Source organism: Pan paniscus, chromosome 9 (genome assembly GCF_029289425.2).
Source record: "Pan paniscus chromosome 9, NHGRI_mPanPan1-v2.0_pri, whole genome shotgun sequence".
Classification (NCBI taxonomy): domain Eukaryota; kingdom Metazoa; phylum Chordata; class Mammalia; order Primates; family Hominidae; genus Pan; species Pan paniscus.
The window spans coordinates 92044561-92057763 of NC_073258.2; the positions used below are offsets into that span (position 1 = coordinate 92044561).

General features: G+C 34.5%; 1 long non-coding RNA gene across 1 annotated transcript in view; it reads left to right on the plus strand.

Moving 5' to 3' along the window:
* The window catches only part of LOC130540606 (uncharacterized), a 71280-nt gene that overhangs the window by 29755 nt on the left and 28322 nt on the right, over positions 1-13203 (plus strand). Inside the window, exon 4 of the long non-coding RNA XR_008954602.2 lies at positions 5303-5442. This is a non-coding gene — a long non-coding RNA (uncharacterized LOC130540606). The remainder of the gene's footprint in view (positions 1-5302; positions 5443-13203) is intronic.

The window sequence follows — 13203 nt, forward strand, 5'->3', positions numbered from 1 at the left end:
TGTTTAAAAATGTATCGTTTTTATATTTTAATCTAATATCCAGCCAGCTTGCTAAATGCTCTTATTACATTTAATAATATGCGTATGGATTCTTTTAAATTTTCTAATTGAGAGGTCATAACATCTATAGCTACATTAGCTTCTGTTTCCTTCTAATACTTATGCCTTTAATCATAGTCTAGGACTGCTCACACAATGTTGACTAGAATAGTGATAACATCTGTCTTAACCAGGGTTAATCCAGAACAAAACAAGGATTTTAATTGTGGAAAAAATTTCAGGGAAGATAGGCAGAAAGCTAATGAGAGTAAAATATGTAAGGAGAGGAAGGCAATACAGAGGGTACATCCGATTTTTGATTGCTCTCCATGATAAATGAGGCCATTTGCATCATCAAGGTTATATAAGATACTGTGTAGACTGAACTTCGCAACTATTCACTTGAGAAAAGAAAGAGGGGAGAATTTATTCACTGGCTCCTGTCTCACCCTGGTCAAGAATTGTCCATGAGGTATTCATTCACCTTCCCAGACCACATATGCATAAAAATCAGTTAGATTTCCCTTGTCTCTTAAGTCATGCTTTTAGAAACATCCAAGGCCGAAAGCGAAAATGCGAGGTGTAACTGAAGCAAAGTGCTATCAGTTTACACCTTAATGAAGCTGAATGCCACGAATATGACTTGAGTAAAAGGAGAGCCAAAAGGATGTGGGGCATGGAATAAGTAACTAATATAATAGACATTTTTGTCTTAAAAGAAGATGTCTCTAATTTAGGATGATGGCTGCTCATGGTTTTTTATACCCTTTATTATATTAAGAAAATCCTCTTATATTATTAATTTGGTAATAATCTTCCTTGTAAATGGGTTTTAATTTTTTAAACTGCATGTATAGAGAATATTATATTATTTTCCCTTTAAATTAATCAATTTGTTGGATTGAATTTCTGGACTGTCTAATACTATATTGTCTTTTCATACCTGGAATAACACCAATATGGTTGTGGTGTAATATTTTTTCTGTACATTGTTGTGTTTGATTTCTTAATATGTTAATTTTTTTTTGCACTATCATCATAAGTGAAATAGACATGCAATTGTTCTTTCTTACATAGTTTTCTCTAGTTTTTTTACCAGGTTGATGAGGCCTCATAGAGGACATTGGAAAATATTCCTCCTTTAAAATTTCATGTCAGAGACTAAATAAACTTGGTATCATGTGCTTGAACACTTACAAGAACTCATCTTTAAAACCTTCTGAGCCTAGTGTTTGCTTGTGGGATTATTTTAAGCACTGTGTCAATTACTTGAATGCTTATATTATCCATGCTGTTTTTTTCTCCTTGGTTTAATTCTAGTAAGATATATTTTCTGCAAATTTCAATTTAATCAAAAGTATTCAAAATTATTGGCAAAAGTGTTGGCATATTACTTCTAGTGTTACAACTTTTATTCCTATCATTCTATATGTATATCTTTTTCTCTTAATTACTGTTGACAAAAGTTTGTCTCCCTTTAATTCTTTTTTCAAACAACTACTTAGGCTTTGGTGATCTCAGTAGTATTGGTTTATATTTTAATGAGTTTTGCTAGATTTTTACTTCACTTGCTAATTTCTTTAAGTTTTATTTTTATTTTTCTACTTTATTATGATGGGCATTTAGCTTATGTATTTAGAAGTTTTCTAATTTTCTAAAAAAACTAAGTAGGCTATACATGTGTTTCGTAAAGCATTGGTTTGTTGTATCCTACTAGCTTTGATATACAATGTTTTCATTAAAATTCAGTTCTAGTCATTCCTTAGTATAATTTCTTCTTTATACCATGAATTATTTAGCAATGTTTTTATATTATTCAAATGTGTGATATTTTAAAAATTTATATTTTTGTCATTAACTTCTAAGTTATATTGTGATCAAAGATTATAATCTTTATGATACCTGCCTTTGAAATTTTCTAAGGCTTTGCAAGTGTCTGTGAAAAATGTCTTTCATTAATTGTTCAACGTAGAATATATATATATATATATATATATATATATGTATGTATTCCATGAATTTATTGATTATGGGCAAGTTTACTGATTTTGTTGTAAATATTTATATACCCCTTTTCATTTTCATTTTTAACTGTTAGTAAACGACAGATGTGTGTTCAATCTACTGATAAAATTTTGGATTTATGAAATTATTTTTGTATTTCTCTCAGCTTATGCATCATATATTTCAAAATTACTTCATTACTAATAGCTATAAATTCTTGGTAAATTGAAATTGCATCATTAGATAGTGACACTACCCTATATCATTATCTTAACTGTATTTTATCTAATATCAGTATGGCAATTTCCTTGTGCTAGTATATGAAATGAAATGAAAAACATGTGTTAAATGTCTTTATCTCTTCTCTTTGAATTTTTGTTTATCCTCATGTTTTAAGTGTCTTTTGTAATCAGTATATAGCAAAATTTTGGATGTTATTCTCAGTCTGTCAGAATTTGTCTTTGAACTGTTAAGGTTGTCCATATTTATTTATTGTAACTATTGATTTATTTAGAACTGTTACTGTCTTATTTTTGTATTATATCCTATTTTTGCAATGTCTATTTTAATTATTTCTTTTTTAAATTGCTAACTGTATACCTCTTTTAATAAAATAGAAATCAGCATCGTTTTACATGTCTTGGTCTTTCTCACTTCCACTCCTGATTTAAGTATTACATGCAAAAATTTAATGAGTTTCTCAGTTACAATACTTCTGATACTGTACATTTCTAATATGGTTTTTATCATGTTCTCATATTGAAGTGACAGTTTGAAATTTTTTTTTTCACCTAAATATCTTGTTATTTTGATCTGTGAACTCATTTTCCTCAGGAATATTAGCTTTTTTTTTCTTCTTCAGGCAATGAGAGTTAAGGAAGTCCGAAACCCCAGTATTTGTCAGACTGATAAATCGAGAAGATGTGGAGTAGAAAAGCCCAAGGGTAGAGCCGTCTAAGAAAACCAGATTCAATCATTCCTTTTCTTATAAAACAAACACTTTTATCAATTATTTATCCTTCTCAGCCCAAGAAGTATTCATTAAGTACTTGGAATATAGTTCCTAATCTTTAGAGTTTTGAAAGGGAAAAGATGGGAAATGGAGGAGCAATTGACTGAAGTCAGTAAGCCCTAGGGATTCTTTGATAGTTATTCCTAATACACCTGGACCCAGCCGTGTGGCACAGGCATTATTCGCCTCCAGGAAATGTCCTGGAAAAAGTAAGAGCATAACTCCAATAATCCTCACTGTACTTACACCTCAGCAGTGCTTGATTGCCTCCTGTCACAGGTCAAAGCTACTTCTTCCTACACACCAATTTAAAACCTCATCTCCCAGGGGTTTGTCAGTTTTCTCCCTTTTCCCTACTGATTCCTCTGAAGCTGAACTTGGGAGTGGAAGCCAGCAGCCATGCTAGTTCAACCACTTAGTCAAACTTGAACCCATATTCACTTTTCTTTGAGATGCTGTGTAGCATTATGATTTCCTCTGTTTACAGGGAAGATGTTTACACTTCATGCTTTCCTATTATCCTATCATGCCCAAGAAAGCCCATTAACTTTCCCATCTTTTTTTCTACATTTAACATCTCGCATTTATATGCCTCACCAGGCCCTGTAGTAGTATGCTGATGAACACTCTCTGGAAAAACAACAACAATAACAAAAGCCTGACTTTTTGCATTTGCAGATCTCCATAGCTTATATACTGTTATCAAGGTTGATTTTAAGCTACCAACAATTTAGTAACTGGCTGGCAACATTAGAGGAACCTTCAGTGTTTGCATAGAAATAAAGTTCATATGGGTGGAGAGGTCAAGATGTGTTTTCTTTAGAATCATTTTCCTTGACATTTTTCTCCTGATGGTCCAACACTGTGTATTGTTCTCCTGCAACAGGGCTAAATATAGGTGACACAGATGCAAATATTGCTCAAAGCAAAGATATTTCCTAGCTTCATCACCATAAATTCACAATAAACATCAGATGACAAAATCTACTATATTCATTGTCTAGAGCTGCTGTGAAAAAGTAACACAAATATGGTACTGTAAAACAACAGAAATTTATTATCTTGCAGTTACGGAGAACTCTAAAATCCAGGTGTTATCAGGGCCCTGCTCTCTCTGATGCTATGGGTAGAAGTCTTTCTTGCCTTTTCCTAGCTTCTGATGGTGGCAGGTGTTCACTGCTTGCAGCTGCATCACTGCAATCTTTGTCTCCATCGTCACCTGGCATTCTCCCTGTATGTCTCCACATCATCTTATAAGGACATCAGTCATATTGAATTAAGGGTCCAGCCTACACCAGTAGATCCAATTTTAGCTTAACTAATTATATCTATAATGATTCTACTTTTAAATAAGGTCATATTTTGACATACTGAGGCACAGGAATATTATATTTTTGAAGACACAAACCTACAACATCTAGTTTAACTTCCTTTTCATGATCTTTTTGGGTCATGTAGTATATGTTTCTCAGCACTGATTGCCCAAATTATCTGAGGAATTTATAAAATATACACACTTGGGTCATACAACAGAGCAATGAAATTAAAATTTCTCTGAATGGGGCTAGGACACCTCTCTTTGTAAGAACACCCCTAGGTGATTATGATGCTCAAGTGCATGTAACAACACTGACAGAATGAGACAAAAGACCCCTTCAGGGGCCTGCCAGGTCCCCCAAATATGAAAATAAAGAAAAATATTTAGTTCCTTCAAAGGAAATTCCAGAAACTTAGCTCATCTTAAGAAGCAAATAAGGACCTTGATAAGTCAGAAGGTAACAGTAGTAAAAAAACAATAGCCAAGGAAGCTGAAATCACGGGGATGCTTGGTTCTTCTAAAGAAAGTAAAGATAACGTCTTAACATGTAGCTCTCAGTTGTTTTTCAGAAACCCAGACACCCACAGACTTGACCTGCTGTCACATAGACCTCAGATAAGGGGAAACTGAGGATTGAACTTTGGCTGCCATTCCTTGTTCTAAATTTCTTCCTAAGAAGCCTGAAGAAAGTCATACCATGAGCTAGAGCTAACGTTCTTTTCTACTGACCCCAAATTTTTAAGCAAAGCTTCTCTTCCTTAACCAATTGCAAATCAGAAAATCTTTGAATCTACCTATGACCTATAAGCCTCTGCTTTCAGATACCCTGGCCTTTTAAGCCAAAACCAATCTGTAACCTCCATACATTGATTTACAGTTTTGCCTGTAACTTTTTTTTTTTTTTTTTCCCAATTTACCCCTGCTTTTAGAAACCCTTACCTACAAGGCATCGGCGAGTTTGGGACTTAAGCATTTGCTGCCTGATCCTCCTTGCTTGGGCCCTGCAGACCAACACCTTCCTTTCTACAGCTGCAAACCTTGCTTTACATATCTGGTTCTACTGTGCCAGGTGAGTGGACCCCAGTTCAGCTCTTTAATAAGAAGACACATATGAAATCCAATTAATCCCAGTCATGGCTACCAGCAGGTAATGGCTTAATGGATATATTATCAACTTCTATTCTACTGATTTGTGGCTTAGCATACACAGTACTACCCCCAATTTGTCTTTAGTTCTTATATGTATGAAAAATTATATCTTCAATTAAATTGATATAATTATCAATATAGTTATATATGTGCACACACACATATACCCACTTCTTCTAGAATGTAACCTTCAAGAGGCCAGGAATTTTTATCTGTTGTGCTCTGTACTAGAAAGTTCCACACCAATGGGGAGATGGAAAGTGGTGGAAGTGAACAGCCTCCATGGGAAGGATTATCACTAGCATCGTTTAGAAATCTGGATACGTGAGGATGATAAAAAAAAGACTGACAATTGACTTCAATATTCCTTTTAAATTACCTCATGACAATGCATATCTTATCTTTTGCTTTCACCTATTCTCGCATTTGCCACTGACTCCTGGCACATCATAGGTGCTCCATAAATGATCATTAACTGGGTCAATAAATGAGTATAAGGTGTTCAATAAATACTTGGTTAAAGGGTGGAAGGACGGATACAGAGATGAAAGAAAGGGTAAATGAATAAATATATCTTCACCTACCTAAGTAAAAGAGTGAAAGAGTAAACCCCTTCAACATACTTTGGCACTGTTCTTTAGACTCAGGGACTCTGATGTCTGATCCCATAAGCAAAGTTATGACTGGCTTTGGTAAGAGAAAAAAAAAATCTCTAAACATGATAGTCCATAGGAAACTGCTCCATCCAACCCAGAAGTAAGATCACAGTATTAATACCAACTAAATGCAGGAAAAAGACACAGGAGGGAAAAAATTAATATCCAGTATAAAAAAAGTAATAAAAGGCAAAAGAAAAAGCTAACCCTGATCCTGAATACACATAGGAATGAAGTCATAGGATATCTTTTTTCTTCAAGAAAAAAGAAAACACATAAAAGAGAATAAATGAGAAAGGGCAAATGTTATAAATAGTGGCAAATGTAGGAAAATGAAAGCAAGGGAAATGGAATATCATGGTGAAGGAGAGAAAGAAATAGAATCCTCAAGGAAGGAATAAAGCAAGCTAGCAAAGAAGCAGATTGTTGGCCTCTGATTGTATTTCATTTATAAATGTTCTTACATTTTATTATATTTCTCTGGCAGCAGTCCCACATCTCTTTATGTCTGAAGGAAGGGGGTGGCAGAAAAATGTTGCTCTGGAGACTTGAGATTTATTGCCTCATACACTTAGTGTTAGGCTGATTTTTTTTTTAAATTACATGCCACTGTCATGTTCAAAATAAAACTTAAGATAGACTGCATGCCATGTATCATTGTAAGGATTGCTTTTATTCAGAGTGAAAAACTAATGAAATTCAGTTAAATCCTAAGCAAATCAGAAACCACTAAGGTAGATACCAGCTTCTATACTTTTTTATTTTATTATAACTTGTGCCTCTAATGAATGATATGGAATTGAATGGGTGATTTCCTGAATTAAGAACACATTGCATGAAAAATAGGTAGATATTGCTACAGAAAGCCTAGGTTTTTGAATCTAGACAGACCTAGATTTATATCCCAGTGAACGTGGACAAGTTACTTAAAGTATCTAAGCCTCAGTTTCCTTAGGTGTAAACATACATATTAATAGTAGTAATCTCATTATGGTTTTCCTGATGATTATATAGTGTAATCAGTGATTGTATAGTATATGAAGTGTGAAAAGTTTTTAGCATAGTAGCTGGTAAGTATTCAAAATAATGACTAATTTTATCATTAAAGTCATGAACTTTTTCTTCATTTTAGTATTTGTTTCAAGAAAAAGTAATCAAATCTTAATGTTAATAAATTTACATTCAGAGTTAAATTAGCTAATGAAAGGAAATATGTAATTAGTCACTTCCTCTATTCTCCATAGTTACTTGGAAGAGAAGGTATATTCACTGTATTTTCCCATTTTCCATATTCTTGATGCTCAAACATTTGGCGCTATGATTCCCAGAGAAACTACCCCCACCGCCAGGGCTAGCTAATTCCTAGAATTAGCAAAGAACTACCCTGCAAGGGCTGCTTTGAATTACAAACCAACCAATCAAACCTGCACCGGCCCCCCTCCCCTACCCCGCCAGCCCTCTCCTTTATCACATTTTCACATATCAAGCCAGTATTTCCCCTGCCCAAGTCACCCTTGGGCCAGATACCAGAAAAGTCAGAACCACCCCTATAATTCACAACCCTCTGAAATTATTCAAACAGCCTAATTTTAAACTTTAGCATATCAACCCTGCCTTGTCATTTCTTCCTGTAAAAGCCCCAATAAAGGCTCTGGGCCATGTTCTCCCCTCTTGCTCCTTTGTCTCCTGAATGACCCTCTTCCTTCCCCTGTGACCCTTCATGGTCACATGAAGCATGTGACCCCTAGAAGAGGTCTTCTAAACTTAAGCATTTGCTGCCTGATCCTCCTTGCTTGGGCCCTGCAGACCAACACCTTCCTTTCTACAGCTGCAAACCTTGCTGTACATATCTGGTTCTACTGTGCCCAGTGAGTGGACCCCAGTTCAGCTCTTTAACAAGAAGGCACATATGAAATCCAATTAATCCCAGTCATGGCTACCAGCAGGTAATGCCTTAATGGATATATTATCAACTCCTATTCTACTGATTTGTGGCTTAGCATACACAGTACTACCCCCAATTTGTCTTTAGTTCTTATATGTATGAAAAATTATATCTTCAATTAAATTGATATAATTATGTGATTATATAATTATGTGACCCCTGCTTCTAGGGGTCTGTCAGTATAAACTTCTTCCTTTATGACAATCATTTTTATGTGTGCATGTCTTACTTGCTTAAAACAAATGCTGGGTACATTTTAATGCAGAAATTAAAATATGCTTGTTCATCACTGTCTCATTCAGATAACCATTGCTCCAAAATTATTCCCTTGTTTTGAAATTCATTCTATCATCTTATAACACCTTGTCTCCAACCTAAGATAAATCCAGTAGCTGCCAATGTTGACAGCCTTGTCCTAGCTTCTTCAATAACCTATGGTTTACACACCTTGTTTACACTAATCTTCCACTATTTTCCTTGACAAATTCCATCGCCTACTTAGTATTCTTTTTAAGTCTGTTGACATTTCTTTCTAAGTTCCCATCTTAGAAACTTCATCTCTATTTTAGCTACCCAGTAGAGAGCTTCAACTCAAATCATCATGCAGTCTTATTCAGTTTTCAAGTTTTGGAATCTTAAAATCCTCTACTCTGAAAACCAGTTCTTATACTGTATCTTCTTCAAATTCTTTCTTCTAGTGAGAACTTCCTCTTATACTCTGATTACTTGTCCTTTCTCACTTTTCTTATAGTGAATATTTACCACTCTTTGGCTTTCTATTCTTCCTTATACACTTGAATTTCATGATCAGTCATGTTATTGATGTACATCTCAAAATACCATATTTATCTATCCAAAAATCTACCAGTCTTGATGCTTTAAAAAAGCCTCACTGCCTGCTGTTTAACCCTAATTCTGAGCTTCCAAGTATTTTTATTGATCTAATTTGTACCAAATTAAAGAGCCGCTTCAACTGTGCTTTACTGTAACTGAGTAATTATTTATTATTTTTTGTTAGCTCTCTTGTTTACACAGTAACTGACTCAAAACTTTTCCATACATTGCAAACTCCAAGTCAAATTTGCACCTCCTTTATCCTCAATAGTAGTCATTGTCTCATAATCTATCAAGGCAAGACTTCTAAAGCTACCATCTTCAATCTCTCTTTTTCTAGATGATAGATAGACAAATATAAATTATAAATTCTCTTATTTTTCTTCTGATCTAGATAAAGTTTTTCCCCCAGTCTCTCAAAATCCATACTCCAATTTAATCCACTTCCCTCACCCTCCAATGAAACCAGCATACCATCTAAGACCCTTTCAGTGGCAAGTGGTTAGAAACTCAAATTAAAATTACAAGAATGTATAGATACATTTAAGTGAAAAATCCCACAAGTAAAATTGGCTTTAGGAACGGCTAGATAAAAGGATCAAATGCTACCATGGGGACTGTGTTTTCCCCCACTTTCCTCTTGTGCATTCTGCTGCACTGACTTAATTCTCAGTTTCCAGATACAGGTAATAAGAAACTTCAGTATCACTTCAATCCATCATCAGATCTATGGGAAGAATAAGAATCTATTCCCTTGTTGGCACAAAAAAACAAAACAAAACAAAAACTCTGAAATAGTCTCTCAATATCTCTGATACAATAATCTTTCAATCATATAACGTTTCTAAGTCAATCTGTCTCTCCAGTTGAAGGAAGTGCTTAAATTGATCAGATCTGAATTCAGGAAGCCTAGAATTAAGGAAGGTGAGTGAGCAAGGGAGTACGAAGTCAATTGCACCATGGTCACATAGACCAAGAAGAGAGGGTTAATATTTCAAATAGAAATTGGGTTATGAGTTTGTAAAACAATATTAAATGTCTAAAAGACAACCAATAACTACTGTAGTTGGCTCTATTTCTTTCTCTCTATATATGTCCTTATACATATATGTCTTCTTTATACGGGAACAAATTATAGAAAAAAAGTCACTAGAAGCTATTTCCCTTGGACCAACCATCATAGTATAATCTGTTCTTTTACTTTAAAGCTTTTTGAAAATCCTGTCGATGTCATCTATTCTTTTGTGTCATGATTGTATCACTAAACTATTGCATTTTTATTTCTCCTGCCTTATATTCAAACTCATATTATCAAGTGTTAATAACTGCATTATTGCCCTCTCCCATAGGCCAATTAATGTAATGAGCTATGCAATTTTGGCTTTATCACACCTACCTCTTGAAATTCTGCCTTTTCTTAGTCACCAAGACATTGAAATACCTTTTATTTCATCAGTTCTCCCCTAAGTCTTCTCGTCTCTCTTATTAACATCTTTTTTTACCTTTAACAACATTCAATGTTGATAATGATATAGGGAAAGCTTTCTTTCCTCCATTTTTTCAACTATTCTCTACAGTTTCATATCTCACTTTTTGGTTATGAATTTCCACCCACATTTTTAATTTCTCTTTTGTGTTCTCCACCTACCCCTCCAAATTTACAACTACCTTTTGACTTGATTTTCTTAATGTCTCTACCATGTCAAGCTCAATTTGTGCTATATCGATTACCTTCAAAGACAATTTTATCTATTGTTAGTGGTGATACTATCATTATTATAGTTAAATTATAAATTCTTTAATCAAAGAACTCAGAACTCAATATATTCTGAAATAACAAGCGCTCAAAATATTTGCTAAATTGAATTTCTTAATTCACTTTTAATCTTCTCATATTTATTATTTTGTCAAGTGTGGTACAGTCTTTGGCTAATGTATCATTTATATTTATTCCTATTGCTCCATTTCATAGATACATTTATATTTTCTGACCTCCTCATATCTCTATTTAATACTTTTTTCATGGTCTCCAACTTCATTTTCCCTACCATTTCTAATATGGATGCCACAGCCAGTTAATTTTTCAAGAAAGAAGTTATAATTATGACATATCCCCAACCAAACAACATATACAATCAAAAACTTTCAACTCTATCCACTTATGACATGAAGTCTATTCATAGCAGTCTCAGATTTCACTCCCTATGTGATAATTATCACTATTATCCTAACAAACCTGTACTACGTACTATTTCTCAACCCCCATATTCTTTAATTTTTTGGATGATGTTTACTTTATTTTCTTGCTTAGATAGCTGTGAGTGAAAACTTCATCATCAGCTCAGAAAATTTTGTTAACACCTCTATTAGAGTACTTACCCTTTTATGCATTATATTTTAGATATTTTTGTACATGTTATCTATTCTCCTTCAATGCCATTCTTTTGAGGGCAGAACCCATTTCTGATTTATCACTGTATGCTCCATAGCATCTAACTGAAGGCCTCAAAGACACAAAAGCTTACAAATATGTGTGAAGATGAAATTTATATTTGTGATTTCAGATATTCCCTTTTGAAAATACAGCTGCTTATTTTTTAAAAGTTATATTTTACTAAAAATATTATTAAATAATATTGTGATGAATCCCTCATTTTTGGATTTTGTTTATTTTATTATTAAATCTAGTCATTCTCCAGTTCTTCTCCCAAGGGAAATTTTAGCACAACCTATATATATGATGGAGATAACCTTTCACTATAATTTCCTGTAAGAACTGTCCACTTTCTCCCTAGGGAAATTTTTTTCCCCTTTAATTCAGCTGTTAAAGGGAGGAACACATGAATTCTGGATCTTAATAATGCCAGGCTAGCAGTTTAACCACAGAACCCAGAAGTCTCCAGCCTCACAATGTGGTATGTAGGTGTTTTCTGGCTCCCGAAGAAAAAAGCCCAAATGGTCAAAATCAGTTATCTCAGCTTCCCTTAGTCAAGTCAGCTGCCTTCTATTCTGTTTGTTCAGCTGAGAATCATTTTCTTTTAAAATGAAACTTTAAGTAACCACAGGCTGAGGAATGTTCCCCAGAGATTCCTCTGCAGAAGACTTCACACAGGGTCCAAGAGCATCCCAAAGCTAAGCTAATTCAGGGACTGCCCACAGGCTATTTTCTCACTGGCATTTTGCTTGCTGCAGCACTTAAGAGGAAGACAATGTTAGAAACGCTGGGGGTTTAATCTTGAGGCATGCTAGCTTTTCAGGGTTTTAGACTTTGAAGGAAATGAAGCAAAAACCAAAAAGGACCCTGCAAATCAACATGGCCTGACTGTAGAGGGAAATCCCAACTGTTAGGCCAATACAGAATATCTCTAGCTGTATCCCAGAGACCACCAAAGGAAAGGTGAGGGCATAACAGCAGGAAGTCCTGGGCACAGAAACATTTAGGGATTGTGGGAGTATGTTTGGAAAAGATCTTCTCTGATGCTCCTCATTTCCAGATGAGGCAGTGACAAACATCTCTTGAAAATCAGGTTTTCAGGATGCCGATAAGGATATTGAGAGTTAAAGATATAGGTTAGATTTCAGAAACACACTGAAATTAAAAAGTAAACCAAGGCTAAGGAAGCAAGTATAATCTCAGATACCACTTACCGATGGTACCAAGGTTTTCCTGCTCTGGTCAGCTGTGAGTTATGTCCAGGCAAATTCATGCTTTATCCGTCTTTGTACCCATAGTCACTGGCACGGTGCCTGCAGCAGAGTACATATCAACAGTTTATTTTAAATTCGCAGGTGAATAAAAATGAATGAATGAATAATTTGCTCAGGGCCTGATGGAGCCTGTTATATAGCTAACAAAACAATAAGATGAGACCAGACAGTGTTTTTGGTTCACCCATTTTCTGCAGGAAACCGTTAGCATAATCCTTAACATTTGCTCTATGCTAAAGGAAGATGAAGGTGGTTTAGAAAACAAATTTAAATTAGTTGCAACATTTCTTAAAGCATATTCTCATTATTTCAGCTAATTAGTTTAAAAATTTGACAGAAAATAGAGTTATTCTGCACATGTAAAGTTCCATACCCACAGGATGCTCAGGCTGTGTACTATATTATTTCTAATGTTAGAGTTGCAATGGCTACAGTCTTCTTCCGCTGTGTTTATTTTTCAGTTCTATTTTCATACATACAAAAGAGTCTCACTGAGATATACAAAATATTGAAAGAATAATAAATTGTATTGACTATA